Here is a 27,503-nt window from a genome sequence, read left to right as displayed (position 1 = left end):
GTGGCTTCCTTCACAGGAATACCTGTAAGGTATTCCTACAGACAGGATCTGTGTTCCTCTGCTGTGCCAAGAGCTTTCCACATGGATATCAACACTTGATTTGAAGGGACAGCTACTGAAAGGAGAGGAGTGTGTGCCTGCAATGTGTGCCTGTGTGCATACATCCATGTGAGTGCCTGTTTGAGGGAGACAAGGCAGAGGAGTAGGAATGTGAAACTGGGGAAAGTGAAAAGGGAGATGGCTTTTCATCTCATTCTGGAAGTCTCTTCTCCAGAAAGATGTATTTCCAGGTTTCTACCAAGACTGTAGTGCATGGACTGCACAAAAATGATGAGGGTGAAATAGAGCACAAGAGAAATGCAAGCCAGAGGGCTGCCTCATTCCACATCCCCAAAACCTCCCTTGTCTCCATCTGTTCTAACTGATTTACAGTATCTGGCTATGTCCTGCTAAGAGCTGCTACTCAGGCTCATGCATGACTTTGGAAAATACATTTTGTTCTTCTGGAGCCCTCAAGGACAATAATAAATAGAATGAAAACAAAACCATCCCGACAGCGCTTTAGCGGGTGTCCTTCACAGGCATACCAGTGTCAGCTGCCCTGGGATTTCACCTTCACCTGAAGGGAGGCCTGCTTAATCATGCGACACTAAAGGAGAAAAAATAAAAATGTTTCTTGAAGGAACAAAGGAAGGCAAACTTGCCCCCATGCTCATAGCTTTGCCAAGTTTGATCACAAATAACATGCAGCTTGAAATCTGCCGTATGCTAAAACATCAATGCCTTGAGGTCTGGCATTACTGTAGAACAGGAACTGATAATAATTCTCCTTGTCCTTTGCTGCAGAGCTGCTCATTATTATGGTCCTTTTTTGGCAACAGGAAAGTCAGTGGGTCAGCTGGAGTATGTGAGGCTCAGCTAAGGGCATTGCAGAAGAGCTGCTGGGGTTGTCTTGTTTTGGTTTTGCAGTCTTTGCCACAGGGGTTGTTAGAGGTAGTTATAATCCAACTGAGCCCCATCTTTAACATTTCTGCATATGACTGGTTTCTTTTCATTCTTTTCTGTATGTTTTTCATTTCTAAGGTATATCCTCCGGCAAAAGATGGGCACACATGGCTATTTTTATAAATTGCTTTTTAAGAAGCCTTTGACCAAGTATTTAAGAAAAAAAACTGTTACAAAATCAAAAGACTTCTGGGTTGGAAATGTAAAGTCTTCTCACAGAGAACAAGTCTCTACAAGAGAAAAAGCAGAAATGAAAGAATAATGGATCTTCTCTTAATATGGTGAAAACCTAACAGCAGAAGTGCTATTGAGGAGTTTGCTGTGACCTGCATAAGCAGTACATCAGCTAATGCACTGAGAACGAGAATGAAATTGTGAGAGACCAGAGTCTACTGATAATACAAAATCATCGGATCTGGACTATGGGGGTCAGAGGATTCTTAGAGTTCTAAGGCAATATACAGAAGCCCAACAGACCACAGAAAGAGTGCAGCCTTGACACAGTCAATATGTATTGGGAAAAATAAACTATACTCCTCAGGTATCTTACTGGGTCATAAAATTAAGTATGGTCAGACAAGAAGAAACCTATACTTACTGTAGGGAGATCAATAACAACTTTTCTCTGAGGTATCTCAATAGCAGGCCAAAAAGTAAATGGAACATTAAGATGTAAAAATAATACTTGGTGAAAAATCACTCCTGTGTAGAGGCTCAGTGTAAGGCCAAAGCTCCAGCAAAATCACATCTAAGCCAACAAAATACAGCTTACGTTGGATTTAAGTGATGCCTAGATGTTGTGTGAGTCATTTCTCTCAGGGGTGGGTGAATCTCACCCACTGAGAAAAGTATTAATGCCACTGCATACATCAAGTCATACTTTCAGCTGAAATACTGTGGCTGGTCAGCTCTGGAGTTTTTCTTAAAAATAAGAGCAAGAAAAGCACACAGAGACAATGCAAATGTTTAGAGTTCTGAAGAAACTTGGAGGTGGGAAATATTTCAGAAAATAGAAACTGTTTAAAGAAGAAACAGGTTTAAAAGCACTTGAAAAACACTAATGAGTAGAAACAACATACCTTGGTTTTCTGTGTATGTGTATGTGGAAAAGGGGCACCTGTGTATATTCTCTGGTGGCTAATAAAGCATTGCAATAAATGAATCAGATGTGTCATTCATAGAAGAATTTCAGACCATAATTGATACTGTAGTTCTTGTTTTACAGGCTGGAAACTAACTTTTAAACAAGGCAATGAATTGGACAAGGCTAAGCAGCATCCTAGTACTGAGCCTGAACCCCAGAATGATGCCTTGCTCACAAAACACATCCATTTATCCAGCTTGGGGAAAACCAAGTGTGACAGCAGAAGTGAGGATGAGCCCTGCTGTCTCCAACCTGATGACCCAGCCAGCCGCCGCCCTAAAGCTTATCTCTGAGGGCACGGGAAGCAAATGTGCTGTCATGGTCCTGTCTTCCAGCAACACTTAGAAGACCTTGAAAATCTGGTTCTGGTAGCTATGGCCTGTGAGCAGCAGTTCTACACTGTAGCCCAGGTCTGTAAAAAGCAGCTCCAGTTCATGCTGAGCCTGTTTCTGATCCTTGCACTATGGTTACTCAGTGAAACCTTCTCCAGAACATTCACAATTCTGTTAACTGCCCATTATAGCCCTCCTTTTACTGTCTCTTTGCAAAGGCAGGGAGTTAAGCCTATTCCAACTCTCCCTGTTAGGAGACCCACAGGTAAAGGAAGCAGCACATCAAATGTGTACACAAACATAGATAGGAGCAGGTAAATTATGGGAGGGGGTGAGCAGCAGGGAGAAGTGACTTTATAATCTCTCATGCCAATGCGTGCCTGCAAGGCCTGTAATTGGAAACTCATTTCTGAGGGGAGAACTGTGCTGATGCCCATGTTTGCCAGTATGTCTGAACAGGTACAGGAGGGAGCACGAGATGGGAAAATAGAAGACTGATCAGTAAAGAGATGAGACATACAGCTATGCCCTCTGGCTTATGCATTTCAGTACTAAATCTAAGCAGTCTAATCTTGTACCAGAGTATTTTTCTGTTTGTTGTGGTTTCTTTTTTCATTCCACTCACACAGTAGGAATATGGGTACTTGTTTTCCTTCACTCTGGAAACATGGAAGGGAACACAGCTCAGTAAGCAAACAAGCTCTAAAAGCGTTAGAACAAAACACAGAGGGATTCAGAGTGGTGAAACAAAAGCAGTATCTCCATCTTTTGCAATAACTCTTACCTGGAAAAAAAAATGGACAGAACATGGCCATGGGCCAGATTCACAAACTTCAGCTGAGTGATACCAAAATAAATGTGAGTCACCCCTGGGTCACTTACAGGAGGAATGCCTCTAAGAAACAGACATGCTGACTATTGCCATGGTACATTCAGGCAGGATTTTTCCAAATCTCAGTAGACTTACATTCTGCATTTGCTTCCAAAGAAGAAAAGCATCTACACTTTACAAAAGTGATATAGCAAGTAAACATGAAGAAGGCTAAAGATCAAGCAAGTCATTCTCAAGAGCCAGGCTGGGTCAGAGAAGAGGAAAACAAGTCATAGCTGCTAATCTTAAGCCATAGCTTAGACACATTTTCCAAGTCTCTAGGGGATAGCAAAGTTGTTGTAGGAACAATGAAAATAACTGGTGATGCCATCACTCAGAACTGGAGCTGTGGAGCTAGGAACTGTCCTACACCCTCATTAGAAGCAGGCTTTGGGTTTTCCCAGTGGTGAAGAAGCTGAGAATTGACTATGTGTAACCATTTAAGAGAGCATACAGTTGTGGGAGGTAGTGTTTTCCAGGTTGGATGAAGCCAAGGCCCCTGCTCAATCCTTAAGACATCCCACAGAAGTCCTCAAGCACTGGCAATGCTTGCCTAAGCTTGGTATTGGCTGCAGCCTTAGCCTACTGAGCTGAGGTCCAGGGTGCCCTGCTACAGAAAGGATTTTCAAACCCCATCCTAAACATTCACTGAACAGGAATTCCACTACAAGAATGGTGACTTTGTTCCACCTCGGAGCTGGCTGTGTTTCAGCAGTGAGCTAAGTGGTTTGGGATCCTCCTGGAAGACACTAAGGAGTGCTATGGAAATGTCAGCTATGAGTGAAAGGCTTCTCTATAACTGTGCTGCCATTCTTTAGCCATATGTTTCTCCTGAGGGTTGCCAGTGACTGGGTTTCCCCTTTTGAAAAGCCATGTAAACACATGCAAAACCAAGCCTTTACATAATACAATGGGGTGTATCATTCATTAATGTGCAAATAGGTCGCTCTCCACTTGCCCTCCCACTCTCTTCCTTTCCAGCTAGCTGCAAGCTTATGTAGAAAGAGCTTAAATGTAAGTCACCAGTATTCCTGATTTAGCACAGCAGGGAAAAGACATGACTTTCAAAGGCAAGAGGGATGAGCAGAGCATACCGTGTTCTTTCCTCTCTCTAAGCTTCATCCCATTATGCTAAGGAAAAACACGGCCTAAAGTCAACAACCCATGGGCAAGTAAAACAGGATCAGCTGTCCAACATCACCCATTAACTGCAGGGAATTTGGAGACTGATGTACATCCACATGATTCACACGAGCCCTGGCAAAGGCTCCATGCTGAGTGCAGCACGTTAGGCCTGAATTATGCACCAAGACGTTCAAATTAATACAGAGTGGATCTACACACACCGAACAGTGGTAGATTACAACAGGATATCAGACCAAAATCAGGGACAGAGGAAATCCCATGTGCCATGGGATTGTGTCAAGGATAAAGAAAATGGGGAGTAGTTGCATTGTGGATTCTCAGCTACAACCTCACCAGTGTTCTTTGACATCACAGAACACACCTGAGCCTCAGACACATCAGTAAAGCAAGTAAAAAAAAAAGATGCAAAGGAGAAATAACAAAGAGGACAGAATTAGTACTTTGCATGTTCGGAGTGTTGTACAAACATTAGCTAATCAATCAACTAATTGCCTAATTAAAAGAGTGACCAGAAAAAGGAGATAGCAGAAGAAAAGCAGGAAGATGTGGCAAGAGCAGCGGAGTGCTGGGACATGGGAAGCAATACATGCTTCTATTCACCCAGGCCACATTATCCTGGGCAAACTTGTGCCAAATTGCCATGACAATAATTAGCCAGAGTTCCCTGACAGATCATTATGAGAACATTAACAGGGCATTAGCAAGAATTACCCATTTTTCACACATTGATTAGGTGCCATTGCTGCTTCATTAGAGTATTGGCTTTTAATAGCCCCACTCCAACTAGCAGCAGCCCTTCCTTCCCTCCCCTGATCACTCAGCAGAGATCCAAACCTCTTTAACTCCAGCTAGGCAGCTGACCTGGTCCCGTGCTGAGCTGCACAAGCACATGGCCATATGCTGCATAGAGGGAGCACCTCATTAATCTGTCCAGGTTAGGGAGAGGAAAGCAGTGGCTCTGCACCACAGGCAGTCGTTAATCTTCCTCCAGAATCTATACTGCTAATGGAGGCTGGCACAGGGAATAGGCCACTCCCTGACCAGAAGCATCATTCCCTGATAGCAAAAAGGTCTCTTCCTCCCCTCTAGGTCCTCCTCAAGCCCCACACTGGGAGGCATGGCTCTGTTTTCCTCACTCCCAAGACCCTACTGTCATACCTGCTGATGGCTCTCTTCCATCCCTGATTCCCCAACTGCTATTTCTCACCCGACATTTTGATCACTGCTACCAGTAAGCAAGGATGTGTAACAGGGAAAGTGCTGCAAAACTACTCCAGAGGAGCCACCGAGGAAGGTCAGGTCAAGAGGATTGTTTCTGCTGCAGCAGGCAGGTTCTGTACTGTGTTTCTGGCAACAAGGACTAGACAAAACCAAAATATTAAAAATAAAATAAAGGAGACATGACAGAGGAATCTGTCTTCTCCTTTTCCTCTTAGGTCACATCACCTGTCCACCTACATCGAAAATAAACTTCAGTTGAGTCATGCTTGGGAAGATACAGCAATCCTCTTAGTGCTATTACACAACAGATTAAGTCTCCCTAATCCATCCATATCCAACATGGATACCCCACCTAGACCCAGGGCACTCCTCCCACCCAGATCCCCTACCTTCTTTCTGAGGCTACTCATCAAAACAAGGCACGTTGCAGTGTGCAAGATGGGCTCCTGAGATGACAAGAGCTAAAATTTCTGCAGGGATGGCTGGATTATAGGACAGCTCAGTGGGTGTATAAGTCACCAAGTCCAGCTCTGCAAAGCTGAGGACAAAGCTGAAAGAAATGGATGACGTAAGCCACAGAGCAAAGAAGACAGGAAAGTTCACTCATTTGACACTGAGAAAGCAGAGCAGAAAGTAAACACTTTAGAGAATTAGAAAAGAGACAATACAGAGAAAGATCAGCCTCAGAAGGGGCCTGTGTAGCTAGACCTATCTGAAAAATACATGTGGGAGACAAACAGGACAATGCAGTTTACAGAAAGGTAAAGAATTGGAGGGGATGTGAAAGCTGGATTAGAAACATCACATTTAAAATCAAGAAGGGAAGGACAAGGAAACTCAAAGGGAATCTGACAAAGCAGTGCAAACAGAAAGGCAATGTGTTCCGTGTGGCAGAGGAAAAGGGGCAGTTTTAGTACGCCACAGGAAGAGAGCTGGTGTTCGAGCAAGAGAGGCAGAAGAGGTTACAACAATCAAGCCTAAGGAAGGCTAAGGCATGAACAAAGGGTCTCAGTGTTGAGAAAGAGAAGAGATGGATTTTCTATACCTGGTAGAGGAAGACACATCTTGGGGAGAATACAAGGGAGAAAATAAGCCTCCATATTTCACGAGTACATGACTGGGAAGATTTTTTCATTATTTGGAGTTATAAAAAGACTGAAGTGAAGAGAATTCAAAGGAAAAGACAAGCAGCTTTTTAACACTATTCAGCCTGAGTTGTGAGTGCTTGCTGATGGAGAATTGCAGGGACAGTGTGAGACAGGTCAGAGTACAGCATGTCTAGAAGCTGCTTTAGGTGGTTGAACCTGGATATGGCAGTGCGATCATCTACAAAGCAGACATCAAGGACAAAGCCCTTTGAGATCCACTGTACTCATAAGGATGGGGTGCTGGCAGACAGAACACTGTGTGTGATACAAAGCTGGAAGTAGAAAGCTGAGTAAGGGACTGCGTTTACAAAAAAAGGGGGCACCAGTAGAGTCCTGCCATCTTCTGCAAAGAAGCTGATTGAGGCACTGCGCTGCCCATAAAACACAGAGGACACATTAGAGAGGGCTTGAGTTAGAATACAAGAAGAGAAGAGAAGAATCAAACAGCAACTGACTACACAATTGGTTCAGAAACAAAAGGAAGGGGCAAATCGATGCACCGGGTGCCTATTTAGTCTCAAGTACAGCCCCATGGTTCATGTGAATCTATGCTGGCAAACTCAGGGAGCCAGAAGAAGGCTGAGTTTGGGGGAAAGAGGCAGCATGCTAAACATGAGGAATCCATGACTGGGGAGTCCTACACTCTGTCAATGGGTCAGCTAGACAGTCTGAATTAGTCAGAGAGCCACTGAGCAAGGGACTGCAAGTTGTCCTGAGGCCAAGGGTAAACCTGCCAGCTTCTCTGATTCTCTCCTCTGATGAATATTAATCAGGAATTCACCTGATATTCATAAGAACCCTCTGGATACTGCTGTACTCTGGTGAACAAAGCCACTGCCTTCATTTTTTCATGTAGGATATGTCTGTGCTTGTGGAGTACAGCAGTACAGTACCATTACAATCCTTATCCTCTGCTACTGCCACTTAGGCAACACGTAAAATGAAGGGATTGACACACTAACTCCCAGCACATCCTCATCATCCCTTGCAGTGAGTTAACCCCAGAACAGTTGGTGGAGCAGGATCCAAGTGTCCCTCAGAAGTCCCCAGAGCAATATGGGAAGAAGGGCTCAGCAGAGCAGGGCTGATGAATGGGGAGGTTGGTGTGCTGGCAGGTCTGAGCAGTGCTGCTGCAGGCAAAGCAAGGCTGAGCCAGTACTTTTACCTTTCCCTGGCCTTTAAACTGAGCCAGATGGAGGCCACGCATGAGGAAAAAGGACAGGAGGATGGGTGGGAGCGAGAGGGTGAGCATGGTGTAGGAGGAAGGAGCCTGACCATCCCTCCGTCATAGCAGGTGGGAGTTTCAGGGAATGCAGCAGACAGGCAGTGAGCTCTGCGTTGAGGGTAAATTCATGGGAGGCAGGCAGGGCACCAGGGCTGTGATCCTGACCTTGGGCCAAGGCAATCTGCTTTTTAACTGGCACAACTGTAATCCAGTCTGTGAACAGATGGCACAGAGAGGAAAATACACAGGATACAAACGTAGGCTTCACACTATCTGCTCCAAACCCAGCCAACCTTTAGCAGGAAGGTGATTAAAGAGCAAAAAAGTAAGGAGAATCCTCTGTTCGGCCTGACTGGTGAAGTTGGATGCCAGAGACCTGGTCCTGAAGAGTTCAATGGCTTGGCACACTTCAGCTGAAAATTAGAAGCCATCTCTCAGTCAGCCACTGTTTCAGAGGGATGACAAACAGGAGGGTTTGTTTGCTATTCTGGCCAATCCTCAGTTCCTGTACTATCCCAAAAACTTTCACCCACTGTTGTTTCCTGTCCTAGGGCACTGTCAAGAGTCTTTTGCTGTTACAGGTCCACACATAAAGACATCAAATAGCAGGAGAGAGACATAAACCCTTAGTGTGCACAACAACATTTGCAAGGTATCAGCATACTCCAGGCAGCAACAGACCTGAGAAATCCTGAGTTCAAACAATCAGAAATCTGCCAGAAAAGTTCAGACCTGGCACTGAATTTTGCTGTGAACTTGCTAGGGGGTGAATTCACACAAATGTTTTGGTTGCTACCTTCTCAGCATAAATCTATGCTGTCCAGGGTCACTGCACTTGGTATCCCTGCTCACTGGCCTGGGTCATGGATCCATGTTCATTAGATTGAGACAAAAAAGGCTATTACTCAAACTACTTTCATGGTTTCATGGGTTTGGCTCAGACTTCAATCTGAGATTTGACATAGTTTAGACAGTCCAAAATGTATTTCGGAAACAGATAATCAAGTAATAAAAGATGCATATGAACTACTGTAGTTGCTGGTATTAAAACACTGACCCTGGTATACATTTGGGGACCATTATCAAGTACCAAAAGAAGTACTCAGCAGGAAATTTATACAGTCCACCTACTAAAAATAGTTTGTATATCATTAGTACTCAGCAGCAGTGTAATAAGTGAAGCCTCAAAACCACAATTCTTTAAAACACTAAACATGCATCTAATGAGTTTACCTGATGTCCTTCCACATCCATTGCAGAGAGTCATTCTTGCTGAAATGCCCAAATGCTCTGCAAGTTCATGCTGACAGGCCATGGACTCTTAAGTAAGGTATGTTTTTTTGTAACTTTCTGTATTTTTGATGAATTCCATTACTTAGAAGAGGCTTGATGTTCAATCATAACAATTCACTTCCTGCCCTCGTCTCCAATCGTACCTCCACTGGAAGCAGCATTGCTTAAAGTACAGAGATATGCCTGAAAAATAATACTTTGCTTTTCTGTTTTTCTTTTGGTACAGTGATCTTCACTAACATGCATGCCCATGAATGATCCTTTCTCTGAAACAGAGAAACCCTGCTGCCTTCATACTACTGTGGGGGAAACTCGAGCAGGGAGAAAACACATGGCCATTTAACTGGGAACTTGGAGGACAGCACTGATAGTTAATTGCTAGCCAGCAAAGCTGTGGATGCCCTATCCCTAGAAGTGTTCAGTGTCAGACTGGATGGTGCTTTGTGCAACCTGGTCCAAAAGAAGGTGTCCCCACCCATAGCAGGGGCATTGGAACTGGACTATCTTTAAGGTCCCCCCCAATTCAATTCATTTTATGATGGTCCTGTAAGTCCTCTGAACTCAGAAATTAAGGCAAACCCTGTCAGGAACAAAAGCAGACCTGTCTTTGCTCAGAGACCTGTCTCCAAACTGTGCTGTAGACATGGCAGAGTGAGTGCTACCATCTCACACTGGGAAACAAAGTAGAATTTTCATCTTCCCTAAAGGAAAAATGCAATATGAATGCTTAGGAACAATAATGACACAAGTGAGGGAAGGGATGTGGTATGCTTGAACATAATCCTGCCAGTGCTGCTCTCCTACCCTGAAGCACCTCCTCTCTCCCAGCCCTAAGCTGCCCAAACCCAGCTCTACCAAAACCCCTTGCTCCTGTCCTGTGGCTCCTGGACACGCCAGTCTTGCATTGCCACCAGAATGCTCTGCCAGCAGAAGACAGGGCAGTGCTCTGACAGTGCTCCCTCATGAAAAATGACACAAAACAAATGCTGCAGCTTAATGGATGTTAGGCTGCTGTAATTTTAAGTCATTAAACTTGCAACTCTGACAAACACTCTCAGTCTGTTCTTTCCAATTACCAGGACCAAGCAGATTTAGACAGTGGAAATACAGCAGGCTCTCACATTTCTCAACTATAGCCTGACTTCCTGGTATTTTCCATTTTCCCACTCTACTCTTGCCCTTGCTCTGCTTATTTATTGCCCTAGTGGTGCTGTTATGCCTTGCAAATCCTTTTGCAGAACAACATCCCCTCTCAGCCAGAGTTTTCACAGAGAAATTCTTCCCCCATTCCTCATTGTTTCCCTGCTCATTAGCTTTGCTAAGCCCTTTTGGCTGTGAATGTACAGCAGCATTTATGCTGACAGTGACCGAGCAAGAGGACAGTGACATTACTGCCTCTCAACTTGCTGGAATCTGCTGTTATCCAGTGGTCTGTCTGTCTTAATTCCCTCTGACTTTATTGCAGCCCTTTTTTGAGTCTCTCCTCCTCATATGTATTTCCTTCCTCTCTTTTATTTTCTTCTCTCCATCCCTCACCACTCTTGAACCTCATCCTCCAAACTCTCTGAAAATACCCCCTTGAAGAAGCTGTTGTTTGACACTCGGCTTTGCTGGTGAGCGGATGGAAATGTATATGCACTGGAGCAAAGACCATCACCCATCCTCCCTGCAAAGTGCCCACCTTAATCATATCACATGAGAACCTTCCCCAAAACACAGGAGTGGACAGACCACCTATATCAATGCATCCAGATGTTTGTGACAACAAGCAACAGCATGGCAACGTTCAGCATGGAACAGCCCCTGAGAAGAAAAGATGTACAATTAACCATTAGGCTATTCTGCTTTTCTGCCCCACTTACTCCTCATTCTCTCTCATTTCCAACATGCTTTTTATTTTAATATCTTTCTTCTCTTTTTTATTTTCTTCATCCTCTTTCTTCTCCTCTTGCTTTGTTCTCTTGCTCTTGGAATCTACCTTTCTCCCCCTTGGCCAAGCATACATTGAATATCAATGTCAAAAAATAAAATAAAGACCTCAAGGGTTATGAATTATCTGTCCTATTTTAATAATTAAAGATGAATACACAGGGCCAAGGCAGCTTAGGCATTTCTCTGAACAATCACATTATATCAGAAATGTCTTGCATTGCCCCTAGTGAAATACATCAAAGAAACTCCCACCCCTGTATATACAGCAGTTGTCCTACTCCTGCCCTGAGACCATTTGGCAGCCAGTCAACCTGGGCTTGACTGGGGACTATATATTTAGTTTCAATGGATAGGATTTGATGGGTTTTGATAATTTGCAACTTCCAGCTAAAGAAAAGCAGCTTATTATTAAATGCAAATAAAATGAAGTCCAGCTGTCTGGATGCAGATAGCAATTACAAAAAGCTCATGAGGCCCTCTGGACAACTTGTCCAAAGAACACGGTCAGAGACCAAAACCCATGCTTCAGATGAACTGCAGCCAGCAGTATCTCAAAAGAGTGACACAGGTGACTTCAGAAAGCACAGGCAAAAAAGAGGAGAAGACTGGGAGAACTGAGAGATAAAGGAATGGCAAAAGGTCTGTAACTTGAAGAAAAGGGCTGTCTAGTTTTTAAGAGCACCCCAACTTCATTTGACAGCAAGCACCATGCCCTGCTCCACAGAACAACTAGGTTAAATCAGAAAAGGAGGAGAGTGCAGGACTTGCCACCTCCAACTTCTCTAAGTGTGAGTGTAACAGAAAGAAAGGAAGGAAAAGACTTATTATGAACTTTCACTCCCTTAGAGAAGAGAGAGAAGCAGTGAATACATGCCCTGGCAGGAGCAGAAGTTGTTTCAGGAAAAAAGAAATACAAAAGGAAGAAGAAATACTTCTAACCTCTCAATTACACACGGACCAGCCAGAATCTACTTCTACCCACACAGAGGGCCACAGGAGACCTTCCAAACTTTGCTTTTTGGCTGGAGATAAGTGCCACATGTCCCAGTGGTGTCACACAATGTTGTATCTAATAACTTGACAGTAAGGGCTACAGGCTGCAACCTATAGCGAAATGCACTGAGTCTAAAGCAAAGGAACTGGTGTGCTCCTTTTCCCTAATCCTTGCCTCCAGAAAGGCATTCATTTGCCTCCTGCAAAACTCATGCTAACCCAGCAGCAGAGCCTGTGACACAGATGATAGGCCAGGCCTCATGGACTGCTTGGGAAAGCATGAGGGGATGCAAGCCATGCTCAGCTCTCCCCTTGCTACCTCCGTCTCCCTCTCTGACATCGGATCAGAAGCCATTTCACAGCCTCTGTGGCTTTTTGTTACGTGACATGTAACAAGAAGAGGAATGGTTGTGTTTCACTAGCATTGCCAGAGGTGAGAATACTTTGGATGTGAAATTCAGTTCATGCTGAGCAAGGGAGACTTTCATTTTGCCCTAACTCCAACAGCTTTGTTACCAAGCCCTGATGCTGTATTTGTGTTAGCTTTTCTTGTGTCATTATTTTTTAGAGGAGAAGCAGCAGATCAGGCATCTGACTTGTTTGGTTTAATTCATCCAAATACCTTAAATGTGTGCAATGGTCTGGGTCATTTCCTTCTCAGTCCAAACAAGCTTTATCCATTATTTCCTTCTGATTACACAAACCAAAAGCAGGACTGAAACTGTCCTGATATTCAAAGCCCCAAATCTGAACCTGCTTCACAAGCTGTTCCCTCAACTCCACGCAGAGGAGTTCAAGGAAACAAACCCTTGCACCTTCTTCTGTTTTTCTGCCACTCTCAGCAGGAGGCAGTCAAAAAGTAGGGCACGGACCAGTAGGACCCCAGGGGAGTGGGTGAGGTTATCACTACTCAGCAGCAACTTTCCCAATATCAGATCCTCCACCTGCGTGGCTGTGGCGGCTCTTGCCCCCCTCCTGAAAGACTCAGCTGTGAGAGACTCCTGATAGCCACGCTTCCCACCCACGGCACCTTCCCATCCAAGCAGGGCTGCTGGGGTAATGGACTGTTTGTACATCCCTCTGGTGCAGCCATCGCAGACCCCATCCCTATGGCTGATGAAGGGGAAAAAAAAATCATGGGGTGACATAAAACAAATGAATTTTTCTTCAATAAATCATTTTAGAGAGACTATTGACTTTAGGACCTTTGAATGCATTGACCCATTCATAAAAATCTCATCTTCTCTTGGTACCTTGTACACTTTCCTTCCTTTCCCCTGTCACAACCACTACACTTCATTTTCTTTTCCTTTCTTTTGCTGCTTCTTTTCTCTCCTTTTTTTCCATTTTGACCCTGTAATCCTATCTTAACCTTCTAATCCTCTCTGCAGTTCCCTCTTCTTCCCTGATCTCAGCTCCATATCATTCACAGGCTGCCACACTGACAGGAGAGAAAGAACAGCAGATATTTACTGAAGTATTACCATAAAGATTAAAGCCAGCAAATACCACGACTCACTCCTTCCCTCCAGCCCTTGGCCTAATGAAAACACTCTGCACTCTTTCCATTTTCTTGGAAACAAAATGACAAAGCCCTATAATCTCTAAGGTGAAAGAAAAAAGAAGGCCCAAAAGTGATTAAAAGGATAGAAAAGCGAGCAGAAAGGGAAGTAGAAGTGGGAATAATATTATTTAGCACTTCTATAGGACCTGACTGACGATATTATGTCCACCTGCAGCATTTTGTGCTTTCCATGTGTTCCGTTTCTCTCTGTATTCACCTCTTATCCCCAGTGCTTGGAGCATAAGCCCCATGAAGGAGGATTCTCCTTTTTGTTCTCTGTGTGCTCAGGACCCAGCAGAAAGGGATGCAGATGCACAGCCCTGGCTCGTGTGGCCATGGCAGGAATAAGCAGAGCTCAAGGCGCTTCACAAGGGACGTAGCCATTACCAAGCCCAGGCTGCCAGGAGCACAACAAAAGCCCAGCAAGATGGGGTGACTCAGGCATGGCTAGGAAGGGGCACTACCTGGAGGAAAGCTTGGACAAACTGAGTGCTGTCTGTCCTTCAGCCTTGCTGCATCCAGGACATCCACCAAAGAGCATGAGGGGAGACCACCAGAATGAGAGAAGGAAAGTAAATGAGGATGATGGATAAATGAGAAGAGAGAAATGAAAAATTAATGAGAAAGGAAAGGTTAAAAAAAAAAAAGGTAAAGCCAAAGATAATTGAGGATGGAAGGAAAAAATAAAAAAAAATAAAGGAGAAGCAAAAAGTAGAAAATAAAGAGCTGAGCTTCACAGGGTCAGAGAGTGAGGAAGGACTTATCCAGAACATGGAAACAGACAGTTTGCAGCAGGAGAAGGGAAAGATATTTGTGAAAGCAGAAATGCAATGCCTTGTCCTCAAAGAGGACAAGCCTTTTCAAAATATAACTGGAACACTGTGGCACTATCAACTAGGTAACTATGTCCAGGCAGGACAGGCATATGCACGAAGATCGGCCCTCTCCCTCACTTTGACATGTTCATCTTCCTCTTGTTTCCCCATCCTTCCAGACACAAGTGCAGAGACAAGGGGTACCATGCTGTGAGACCACGAGGTATCATGCATGAGGTACCATGCAATAAACCATGCACAGGATGGTTTATTGCACCTGAGACCTGTTCTGCACAGAGCTTTGTAGACGTAAAACTACAAGAACTGCACAGAAGATAACCCTGCACACAGGAGCTCAGCTCCGGCCAACTCACAGCAACTGGTCCTGACCAGTTTGGAAAAAGTATTTTTTGTGCAACAACAAAGTGAACGCCACTTAAAAAAACAACCAACCAAACAGCTACAAACAAAACCAAAAGCTCAAACCCAACCTGCCTATCTTTTCCATAGATCTAGCCAACTCAAACAATTAGGAAGGGGAGCTTGACATAACTTTGTCTTTCTTCACATGTGAAGTTCACAACAATGTTATTGCTGCTGGACTTCTCTGTCCAAAGAAAAGGGCTATTTATTCATGGCAGACAAAGCTGATGAGTAAACCGGTGCGTGCCACCCTCACTATGCAGTGAGAAGTGAACTGTGCACCTGCCGAGACTGCTTCCATCAAAAGATCCCAGAGCACTTGATGAATAGTCCACTAAAGCCTGGCAGCACCTTTGGGAGATGAAGAGGGAACAATGAGCAACTTCAGCCATCACAGAAGGGCACCTCCCTTTAGACACGAAGAGCAGAGCTTGTTAGCAGTGCACAGACACACTGTAAGACAGTTTAAGGAAACAAGAATACCTCTCACAGTTAAAAGTACTGGGGCAATTAAGTAGCTAACCTAAAGTGAAATTTGGCCAGAAGACAATAAAGCGACCCTGATTTACCAAGCATTACTTAACACCTCTCATTAAGAGAGGTCAAAGCAGTTTTTGAAGGTGTTAGGTATTTTTATCCCTATCATATAAGCAAAAGGAAAACAAAGAAGGGGAAAAGGTGTGCCAAAGTCCACACACAGTAAGAAACAGAGTAGAGAACAAACCCTGGCTTTTCCAGACTTGCTACCCTATCTGGTATGCTATGTCCCATGTTATCTCTGTGCTCACTGCATCTAGACACATCTGCATTTAAAACTTCTCACTGATGAGGTGAGACCCTATGCATCCAGCTAGCCAGTAACCATGTCAGGGTACAAGTCCACAGATCAAGCTTTCAGCATGTTCTCACTGCAAACCACAGAATCCCCCAGCAATCATCACCTCCCTCTGGTCACAAGGCACAGTATATGCTTAACAAATGTCTGTGACCACCACACCAGCACTTCCACCTGCAAACATGTTGGCTGAAGACTATTGTAAAGAGCAGAACCTGACCCAAGCACTCCTCAGGCTTTGCTCTGCAGGATGCTCCAACACAAACTGCTTTAGTGTTCAGAGGCAGCAGCACAAACCAACTTCCTCAGCTTATAATGCTTTGCTTTCTGGGAACAGGGTGGGAGCAGTGCCTGTCATCCTCCTAGGGATGCATTGTTTTCCCAGAGATGAGGAGGATCCCAACCGGTTTTGTGTTTCAATGGCAGTGGCACAGAGGGGATCCTGTTACAGAAGTCTCTTTTGGACAAAGCTGGAGGGTACTTGGAAGTCATAAAAATTTGTTGTCCCATTATGTCCATGCCAGATAGTCAGATAAAAAAGGACTGCCTGACAGAGCTGCACTTTGTGTCAGACAGACTTGGCTGGGCAGGCTCCAAGGTGCTTCTCCTCCCTACTGTTTAATTACTGTGAACAGAGGTTTTAACAGAGAGAGATGCTATTTGAGACAAGGCTGGTTAGAGAGATAGCCAGGTCCTTGGAGTTAGTAATTAATTACCAGGCATTCTCACTCTTACGACATTAACTGCTTACCCTTTTAAATAGTAGTAAATTGGAGATACGTGTCTAATTAGAGTTGTAAAATGCTTTAGAGGATTGAACAGAGAGAGAGAACTTACAAAGATGGAGTGGGAGGCAAAGTGCTCTCTGTGAGGAAAGGAGATGTGGGAAGGAGATGATATGAAAGGCTGTTTCAGTTTATAATGTACCAAAGTCCTAGTTATCTGAAGGGACTTCCAGCTCTGCCAGGCTCCACAGGGGCATGCTCCCAGAAGAGGGGAAGCAGATAGAGTACTGGATGTGCTCAGGGTTAATTTTTTTTCCCTAGAAGGTCTCAAACAGACCTTGAAGTCTGCCACTGCTATCAATCTAGCAATTACTGTATTTCACATCCTAAGTGCAGGTGTGTCCCCATCCACTCCAAAGATTTCAGAAAGTACATACCAATAGGCTGTACTAAACACACACTAGGTTGGTATTACTTTTAGGAGATCAAAAACTCTAGGGGCTTTCACTAAAGAGAGAGGTCTGGATTTACTGTTCCTCAGAAACACACACTCAGAATATCAACTTCCTCCACCTGCCCCTTAATTTAAATAGGGAAAAAATAATAGAAAGTAAGCTATTCACTGTTGGATTTCTATTGAGTATCATGTGATCTCAGTCTCTGCTACCAGCATCTTATTAGAGTGTTTTTCAGGTCAAAACCACACCAAGCAGTGTATTTTGTGCAAATGCTTTTCACTTGCCCATTTGTACTCTCCAGCAGGCTCTCCTGGGAACTGAGGTCAGTCACATGGTTTAAAGAACTTTGTTACAAAGCAGAAAGTCTTCTTGTTTCATGGGAAATAACATAGCTCAAATAAAGTGCAACTGAAATAATCATAGGGGTCTAGTATGTAGTCAAGTAACAAGCAGGTCCAAAATAGTTTGCTCTAGAGGCAGCATGTATTAAACATTCCCCTCCTTTTCTAGCTCTGATTTTTAAAGTTACATCTTCATTCACCACCATCCATGTCCATTTCTTTCCACTTGAATATTTTTTCCCCCTAGTTCCTCACCTGTAAAAAATAATCTAATGACCCTTGAAAGATACTGATGAGAGTTTTGTTCCAAGGGTGTGCAGAGTGGCAGAGTTCTGGGGATGTTCTGTGCTTTGGTGCAGCAGGAGGATTGGTTTCACAGTGGTTTTTGCCAGATGGCTTTGGGTTGCCTCTACTCAAAGACACTACTTAGTATCTTCCATCTTCATGGGACTTAGTGTTGGAGACAGCAGATTCCTTGGGCAAAATCTTTTGTATGATAAGATTATAAACAAAAAGATGAGTTATAATCAAAGCTTGACACTTTTCAAAGGCATTGAGTGCAATGACTGTCTGAATGTCTGAATTCTGATGACTTTAATTATAATCTGCCTTCCAAAACAGTCCCTGCAGCTGAAACTGGATGCTTTCTTCTTCTTTTCTTGTCTCCAACCCACTGTCATTTGCTGTTTGATACTTACAGGTTCCACCTCTAAAGTGACTGTGCTTGACTGATGAGCAGAGCACAGCAACCTCTCCACAGGAGCCTTCTTACACCATTACCAGAGGTGACACCTCACCTCAAAGATTCCAGGGAAGGAAAAAAGACTGCTTAAAGAAACAGTTAATTTTAAAGGAAAAAAAAAAAAAAAAAAGAAAAAAAAAAAAGAGAGAGCTTCATAAAACAAGAGCTCAAATGAGCAGTGTATCAACTCAGTTTACTAACAAGTGAGAAAAAGGCATTCTGCTGGGTTATACCCTGTCTTGAGCAGAAGCACTGACCAAGCACACAATGTCAGGAGATGCGCATTCTGGAAGGAATTATCTGGGTTACCTTGTTGGCTTCTAAATTAACCACAGTCATTCAGAAATTAAGATTAATGCATGGCAAACTCATAAAAATCCTCTGTTCAGAATGGACAAGAACCCAAACATAATGATAGGATGTACTGAGACAAAGAGAAAAAATGAGGCTAAGTGCAGTAGTGTACTGCAATACAGTGTTCCATATCAGGTCATCCTATCTGCAAAAGATGCAATAGAAATAAAAAAGGGTTCAGGGACAGGTGACAGCAATGAATTAGAGACCTCACAGAATATCTGTAAGAAGGGAGATTGAAAACACTGAGGCCTTTTGCTTCAAAGAGGACACAAAGCAGGCTGGATAGTGAAGGATGTATAAAACAATGAAGAATACAGCAAGGGCAAACATGGTGATAAAGGCAGGGAATACCCCATACAACAAACATAGCCCATGTAAGGCTGGGTAGGATTTGTTGCTTTCCTACTAAGTGCAATAATGTGTGAAATTCAGTGCCACAAGGTAACACCCAGGCCGAGCACTATCCCAAAAAGCAGTACATTACAGGATACCAGTGGTCACTTTATACATGTTGGGCAAATCCCTGCTCATGACCCCTTCCTCCCAACACCAGTGATATCAATCCTCTTGCTTCAGACTACAAGCAGGAAACAATCTGTCCGGGACGTAGAAATTTCTCCTATCAGCAAGTTATTTCTATGATTCTGCATATTTGCCCACTTAGGAGGTTTTTGTATTTTCTTATATAATGCAAATTTAAAAATGCAAGATACTGATGTAAAAGGGTTCTGCTATCATCTGCTGTTTCTTAAATTCTCCTGTTTGGGAGGAAATTCATATATGCTAAACAAGAGTCTGTTTGAAAGGCACTCTCTCTTAAGGACTTGTAAGTATTCAAGGAGGAGAGGAAAATGATCATCCTACGTTTTAATGAGTTCATGGAAGACCTGAAAAGAAACTTCCCTTTCAGATGGCTGGTGTCCCGGCAGCTGAAAATTCCACCCTGCATCATGTCACCCCTAGTGACTCTGTGACCTCCACAAAATGCTGCATCTGGCATTCCCTGACCAGTCAAGGAGTGCACTTTCTCAGTAAACTTCTAGGGAAGAGACAGCTTGTTTCAATAGATTTATAGTATCAGCCCCTGAAAGGACCTGCCACCTACGTAGTTCCAAGATTTACAGGCCTGTCATTTCCTATGACCCCATCTAGATCTTCCTGCAGAGCTGTGTGAGCTGTTACACACTTTGTAACCACCTTATTAGATACCCTGCTTTACACCTTTCCAAAAAAAGTGAATAAGCACATCCAAACCCCACAAAACACTTTGCGCTCCTATGTGTAGGTATCTCCTCTCAATTTCCTCCCTTCCTTTACAGAAATGCATGGAAGTAGCTTCCTCCTTTACAAAGATGCTCATTCTCTGGACCAGAATCCCCATTTCATTGAGGAGAACACTCAGATGGCAAACACCAGTCATAGATTTCCTTGGGAACACAAAAGAAGTAGAGTGTTCCCTCCCACAGCTTCATTTCCATAAATTGGAACTGCCAAGATCTGGTCTTTCTGACCACAACTGAGGAAAGATGATCTCCTGCTTTTGCATTACATTCAGAGACATTAATGTGATATTCTAGTCCAGCAGCCAGTTAGGTAGCACAGCTCTGAATAAGACCTAAAAACTGGGGTTCCAGCCAGCAAAGATTTTGGTCATCTATGTCTGGCCACTAATTTGGTGAGGCAAACCTCCTTTTCAAGCCTCCGTTTCCCACACTAGAAAATGGGGACAAATAGTGGCTTGTCTCAAAGGGGAAGTCAATTAAAATATTTTGAGATTCAGAAATGGCAGGGACTACTGCGCTAAATAATCTCAAAACATTCATGTGCCCTGACATAGATCTGACAACAACTTTTCTACACATGTTTTAATAGAGGTTAACATTTTAATTTTCTCTGAGCATATTTTAGTCTCTATCACATAAAAGCAAGGCCTGTGTAAGGCACCGACAAGCAGAATGCACAACCATTAATTTCTGCAAAGCAGCCTTGGTGTCTGTGAAAACACTCCAGGTAACTCAATAAATTAGAATAATAAACACAAAGGAAACCAAAGAACAAGCAAGGACAGGGCAGAAATCACAAACAGAGACCGACAGCCCAATATATGGTACAACAGCAGTCCAGTGGGCCTCCATGAGGCACTGGGGAGCCTCGGGGAGGCACACGTGAGCTGGAGGCTATCCAAGCCTTGGTACTGCTCCTTGTTACTCCCTGAATCTCCTACGAGTAACTTTAATTTAAATATCAGTGCGCACAGGGTGCTCCCCCAGTGCCCGCAGGGCGCTCTCCAGCTGGAGCGCAGCCCCTGCAGCCACAAACCCAGCCAAGGAGCTGCTGCTGATGCAAACAGAGCCTCGGCAGCAGCAAGCAGTGCCCAAGGCTGCAAAGGTGCTGCAGCAGGGGTGTCCGGCTGCTGGCAGGGGGACAGAGCCTGCTGCCAGCTCTGGAGGTGCAAAGGGCTTCAGCTGCCCGGAGGTGTTGAGCAGCACCCTCTGCCTGAGGGCAGGGAGCAGAGGAGAGGGAGGATGAGCAGCCCTGCTTCTAAACAGGTTACTTCTGGCTCCTTATGCAATCTGCACTCCTACAGAAGCAAATCAACCCCCGAGGGGAAGCAGAGGGAATATTTAGTGCTGGAAAAGCATATTACTTTCTTGCAGGAAAGTTTTCTTGCTGTTACCACCCCTTTCTGGTGTGCTACTGGCAGTACCCCCAGCAAAGTTCTCCTGAACTGAGGATCCCCACACCAGCTCTGTCCTGGCATCCCTATAACCCTTATGCTGCTCCAGACTTATTTCTTTCTTCAACACATCAGGTTTATGCATTTTAAGTGCTCACTTCTGCAGCTACTCCTATTTCAGTCCCAAGTCTCTTCTGAACAGAAACTGCTGTTCACATAAAAATGACGAGGACAGGCAGAAAGAATCAGATTGTGGGGAAAGATTCAGCAAACTTGTTCCATTTTCTGCCTGGATCAAGCCCTGAACCCACAGGAGGCCTCCAGAGGTACTCTCTGCTGCAAACGTTCTGTGACATTTAAGAGACCTCCCATTGAGTCCTGGGAGCAGAGCGATGGACTTCTAGGGGAAAGTTCTGTCTTTGCCACGCAAGGGACTGATGCTATTTATAACAATTCCTGCTGTCCCCAACTGGGCATGAAGACAATCAGCATCTGTCCACACCCTGGGGGAAGCTGCAGAACCAGAGATGTGGTTTATGTGTCTGTGCAGTGCCTGCTGCTCCAGCATGAAAATGGCAGGGTGGGCAGAGAGGAGCTGTGAAGAGCTCAGCCAGGGCTGGGGAGATGAGGGGCTGGGGGAAGGGGATGGTACCAAAGGGGATGGGTTTTGCATGCGAGTGTCTGTTACTTGAGATCATACAGATGGTTTCTCTTTAGCTGTGGTTTTGAAAAACCCCCTGCCTACTCTGCTGGAGTCCCTTTCCTGCCAAAGCCAAACCTGGACCTGCCAGACATAGGAGGAGAGCTCAAAGGTTTCTGAAAACAGAGAGTGTATTATGCTGGGGAGCTTGGGACTGGAACTCTATACAGGTAGCCTTGCATGCTTTGTCTGCTTGTTCTGACAGGGCAGAGTCCAGGAGCAGCACTCTGCCCTGGTCCTCCTGCCTGGCAATTGGTTTCCCCACAGCCTGCCTCCACCATCCCCCTCTATCTGCCAACAGCCCCCCTTCCTCCCACCCTGTCCCACACAGCAATCTGCTGACTGTAATTCCTCTGGCTTGAAGAGGGGCCCTTCCTATTTCCCCCATTCCTGCTGCTCAGACAGAAGCTTCCTCTCCCTTACTTTCCTCTCTGACACATCCAGATTCCCTGCATGGAAGAACCCCCATGTTGCAAGGCCTTTCTGGGGCATGGGTCTCTTGTTCCTCTCCCCTCACCAGCAGCAGCACATACATTTGTTTCCTTGCTCCATTAAGCTAGTAAATGAGGCTGGCTTAGCTCAGCACCGTGAGCTGGTGCTCTGAGCCCAGGATGTGTCTCAGCACAAGAAATAACACTGATGAGCACAAAGGAGGGATTTGTGAGTTTGGCACCACGCTGTTCTACCCCCTGACACTGAGGAGAGCAGCTTCTGGGGACCAAATCAAGCAAGCTAATGTAGCCTGCAAATGTTTTGGGGGTTGGCCAGGTGACCATGCTGCTTTCTTTGAGACCATCCACCCTGCTTCAGGAGAAGATAAATCAATGCAAGGCAACATCTGCCAAGATATTGACTTTGGCTCTGCTCACGAACTGCCTGCACTTCAGAGATGGGTAATATTCAGCTTGATTATCTCTCACCGCCAAGAGGAAGTTTCTCTCTATGCTTAAAATCACTGGGATGAGCCAAGGAGGAATCGATCTGTGGGAGAGAAATGCTGACAAGAAAACACCAATCAGAGACAGGATGAGAGTGGACGGTGGGTGAGCAATGGAGACAGCCTCTGGCAGCTTGCCTGGCCAGGTTAGCAACAGCCTGGGTCACCACAGCTAGAGAAAGATTAACACCAAGCACATTACTCCAAACTTTACAGCAGGCCCCTTTATGCTCTTCTCCTCCTTCCCTGAATAGCTTTTCCTCTCTTAAATTGCTCCTCAACCTCTTAAGACATCCTTTCTCTACTCACCCCTACATCCTCACTGCATTGGAGTTTTCTCATTGCTTCACATGCACCCAGTTCACTGCTAAAGCCATGATGCTCTGTAAGGCTTGCCACCTGCTCCACTTTGGGCCTGATGTCACATGCCAGCTCCCTAGTGGGGAAAAGCCCCAGGAGTACTCATAAATTGTGCCACATCCACCCCTCATCAGGTAGACTCAAATCCTCATGGGCTCATATACCAATGCACAAAGTGATTTCATACCGATAAAAGGTGACATTTCATTAACAGAACATGCTGACAAAGCCTCATGAAGTGAGCATTCAGCAACATCATCAAACTTTCCCAGGATAAAACACTGAGCCTCCGACTTGTTTTTCCCTACCATGCTTATGGTAAAATATCCTGTAGGTCCTGTGGCCCTCCAAGGGCAGCAGATGAAAAAAAATCTGAGTCCCTGCAGAATAAAATCAGTTTTAGGGATAGTTTTGACACTGATTCTTACTTCTTGTTACCAAATAGGTTAAGTGTCACATGCTTGGACTGGAGTGGCACTGATGACAGTCTCCTTGGAGCACATCATGTCCCTGAGATGGAAGGGAGAAGGTCAGCCACAGCCAAAGAAATGGGTAAGGACTGCCTGGCCAGGCTCACTCAGCATCTCATTGAAGCAATTCCCTGAACCTTTCAGCTGCCTTTCTGCCTATGCTCCTGCTGTTCTCTGAGCCTGAAGGCAGCACAGAATCAAGCAGCAGAGGTAGAAGAGACCCAAAGGAACTATCTAGTCTGTTCTACTCTGTGAAAGATGGATCAGTTCTACTTTGTCATTTGTGGCATCTGTCACTCCTCGTACATGTCTAGTCAGTCCTTAAAGCCCTCCAGTGATGGAGTTACACAGCCTCCCAAGGAAATTTGAGTCAATGTTTTGCAATCTTTACTGTTGCAGAGCTTACCGACATCAAACCTGTCTCTCTTGCTACAATCTTAAACTCCTCCCCATCTTCTTCTGCAGAAGTAATTCCCTTCTTTTGTGTCCTATGTACCTGCATGCTGTTATGCATATCTCACATTTAGTCCTCTCTTCTTCAGTCCTAACAGCCCCATTTTCATCCATCTGTCCTCGTAAGTATGCTGTTTAGACTTATGATCATTCCCACTTCCCTCTCCTGGAGTCCATCCAAGTGGACCACATCTCCTTAGAAACATAAAGCCCTCCAAAGAGACACAGGACCCTGCTGCAGTGATCAGCAAGCAGCCAGCACTTCCACTGAAGCAGGGACACAGCTACAGCACAACACAAGGATGCTGTAAAATCTAATGCATGCCCTTCCTTCTCTGTGCTCTGGGGGCTGGATGCTGCTCCCACTTTGAGCTTCCTGTGGGGAATAAAAAAAAAAAAGGCATTTGAAAGGCTAACTGGTCTGACCATGTCCAAAGTCCTTGACCCACCTGGCCAGCATTTAAGTGCTCCTCCCTGAGTCAGGGAAGAACAAAGCTGCACGTGTTCCTCCTCCTTGGGACACACTTTTCAAATTGATAGACCTGCATGCCTCTGACTCATTGCCAGTACTGGAGACCAGCCAGGAGAATAGGAAGGAAAGAAATGCCACTCTAAAGGCCAATGAATACGCATGAAGCATGTTACGCAAGAACCCCCGTGGACCCCCTTAGCCAGGTAAAAGTCCTACAGATGGCCCATCCCTAACCACAGTGTTTGCAGTGGGGAGGATGTGTGGGTGGACAGATAATTTGATATTTAACTGAAAAAACTAAAATGGGTTTAATGCAGTGCAAGGAAGACAGATTGCCTGCAGCACCTTCTGCTCCTGATTATGGATGCCAATCTCAGGTTTCTCTTAACTGTAAAAGCAGCCAAGATGTGTGGGTTTTCACCAGAGCTTCCGAGACACAGTCCTACAAAAAGTGCCACAGGAGGTTAATAAAGAGTGACCAGCACCAAGGAACATCCCTGTTACAGCACCAGCACCTGGCTTTAGTTTCCTGTAGCATCTTATGGTTTCATGACAAACGGGGGCCAAATGTGGGGCTGTGTCCAAAGTTTCTACAGCTTCTTCAATGGACAAATACGGCGGAAATTATCATAACTCACCAGCTAAAGTCCTGATGCTTCAAGTTTAGAGAGGTCTGGCAATTTGAACACTGAGAATTTTCCCTAACATTGCACCACCATTGTCTTTTAAATGCATCTGCCTTCTTTGCCACTTGCAGAAGAAAATCTCAGATCTGCATTCCAGTGCTGATGTGTCACCCCTCGTGAGTGTCACGCAAGAGTGTCAGGCTTCCCACCCAAGAAAGAGCTACAACAGAGGGAGAAAAAGCCCCCAGTTGCCTCCTTCCAAGTTCCAGGAGTAGAATCACAGCACACCAAGCAGGCACTGCAGTGTGTTCCTCTGCTGACAGCAGCACAGCAGCAAGGTGGCTTTCACACCAGCCTGCAGCCTAAGCTCTTGCCTGTCAATCACCTCATAAATGAATGAGATCTCCTACCACTCCATTTCCAACTTGGATCACAACTGAAAGCAGGAGGAACACATCACTGGGAGGCAAAAGGCATCCAACTGTATTTCTGTGAGGAAGAGCTTTACTGGTGACACAGCCTCGCTTCTTACTAGCCCTCCTACACACACCCTTTCTATGAGCTCACTAAACATATCTGCACCAGGCATTCTGTGCAGGAAGAGAACATGAATACCCTGTGGGGCCAGTCTGAAGAGCTGGAGGCAGGGGACAGAACCTCCCTGAGAAATGTCAGGGGGTTGTGGAAGGAGCACTCCTATTCAACCAGCACACCAAAGGCTAAAGGGGCAGCAAATGTGAAAAGGGGAGAGGGAGGGCAGGCTGCAGCAGCCCCTCTCCATCTTCTTCCACCAGCTTAAAACCTCCTCTGTCCTTTCACTCAAGAGGACTGCTAATAAACCTGCCTGCACTGAAGGGACAAGCATGGTCCACTAAATCACAGCCCACACATGTCTCTGCTCATAGCAGGAGGGAGGCTCCGCTGCCCCTTCCCCTGTGAAGCCCCAGTGAACAAGTGCCTCAGCTGGTGCAGGCTCTCTGCTCTATTGCTGCAGGGATGGAGACCATGGATCATGTTACATCATATTTGGCAGAGAGGGGACAATCATTTTTCAAGGAGTAATCACTCCTGGACTCTCACTTTTCTCCAAGCTCAGAGGACACCCTGGAAGAGATGGAGGTTTCCTAGCATACCTGTACTACCTGCAGCACTCAATAATTGCACCTTGCAGTGGTAACGTTTTCCTCCCCTCTTGAGCATTTTCCAGTTCCAACATGCTTATTTGTGCCTGGTCCTCTCTGTCACATGCTTTCCTTTCTATTCTCTGACCACATAAGAATTGGGCCTGATCATGGACAAATTCGTGCTGACTCCAGTTGGGAATCAGGGCTGGAGGTGGCAATGAAACTCACTACAAAGGAGCTGGTGTGAAGGAGTCAGCTAGGCTTTGTCACTGTGGTTCCTCTCTTCCAAAGAAAAAGGAAGAGATAATGATGTTGGAACATTTTAACCTTTCTTTTTCTGAGCTTGATAGGCTTGGCCTGAGGCACCTTTTCGAGCAAAAACAGGCTGCTGCAAGATTGATTGGTTGGGTGCAGAGTTTAAAGGTAATTTTCTCTTGTCACGTGCACATAAATTATTGTGGCTCAAGCTGTGATGAGCTCTATATCTCACTTGTTCGACTGCTTTTATGCCTGGGCTCCTATGAGGGGTTGCAAGAACCATGTCCAGTGCTCCCTAAGCAGCATCCAATATAAATATATATCAAGAGCACCACAGGCATACACACGAAATTAGTGTCTTGGTTTAAGGTGAGGAAGGGGCACTTGCCTGCAGAGCTGTACAGACAGGGCTTCCAGCTGCAGAAGTTGCTGCTAGAGCCTTGTTTTGCTCATCTATGGACCTTTTAAAAACATTCTGTCCATGAACGCCAGGGCAAGGAAAACTCATCCACTCAGATTATTCACAAGGGGGAGAGAAAAGAAGATGCACATGCACACACACAAAGGAAGCACAGCTGCAGCCAAAGTGAATTCATTTTTAACATTCATGAAAATATTCACAGAACACTTCAGTGCTATTTGCCTAAATTTTGCTGTTTGGAGTAAACACTTGAGCCAGCGCAGGCTGCATGTTCTAGGCGCAGCACCGCATCGGGGATTAGAGTTGGCTCCTGGATACAAGTCACAAATGCACACCACGTCCCAAGTACATGTGACTCCCTCACTTTAAGGCCCAGACTCACAATCTGCCACACATAGTTCCTGACTTTTGATCCTTGCAAAAGGACTTTGCAAG

At 45.0% G+C, this 27,503-nt stretch overlaps 1 protein-coding gene across 4 annotated transcripts in view; it reads right to left on the bottom strand.

Moving 5' to 3' along the window:
* LSAMP (limbic system associated membrane protein) overlaps positions 1 to 27,503 on the bottom strand; it is a 990,769-nt gene that overhangs the window by 268,426 nt on the left and 694,840 nt on the right. The gene's annotated exons all lie outside the window — the stretch shown is intronic.

Source organism: Camarhynchus parvulus, chromosome 1 (genome assembly GCF_901933205.1).
Source record: "Camarhynchus parvulus chromosome 1, STF_HiC, whole genome shotgun sequence".
Taxonomy (NCBI): Eukaryota; Metazoa; Chordata; class Aves; order Passeriformes; family Thraupidae; genus Camarhynchus; species Camarhynchus parvulus.
Note: the sequence above shows the minus strand (reverse complement) of the source record. Positions and strands in the feature narration are given on the sequence as shown.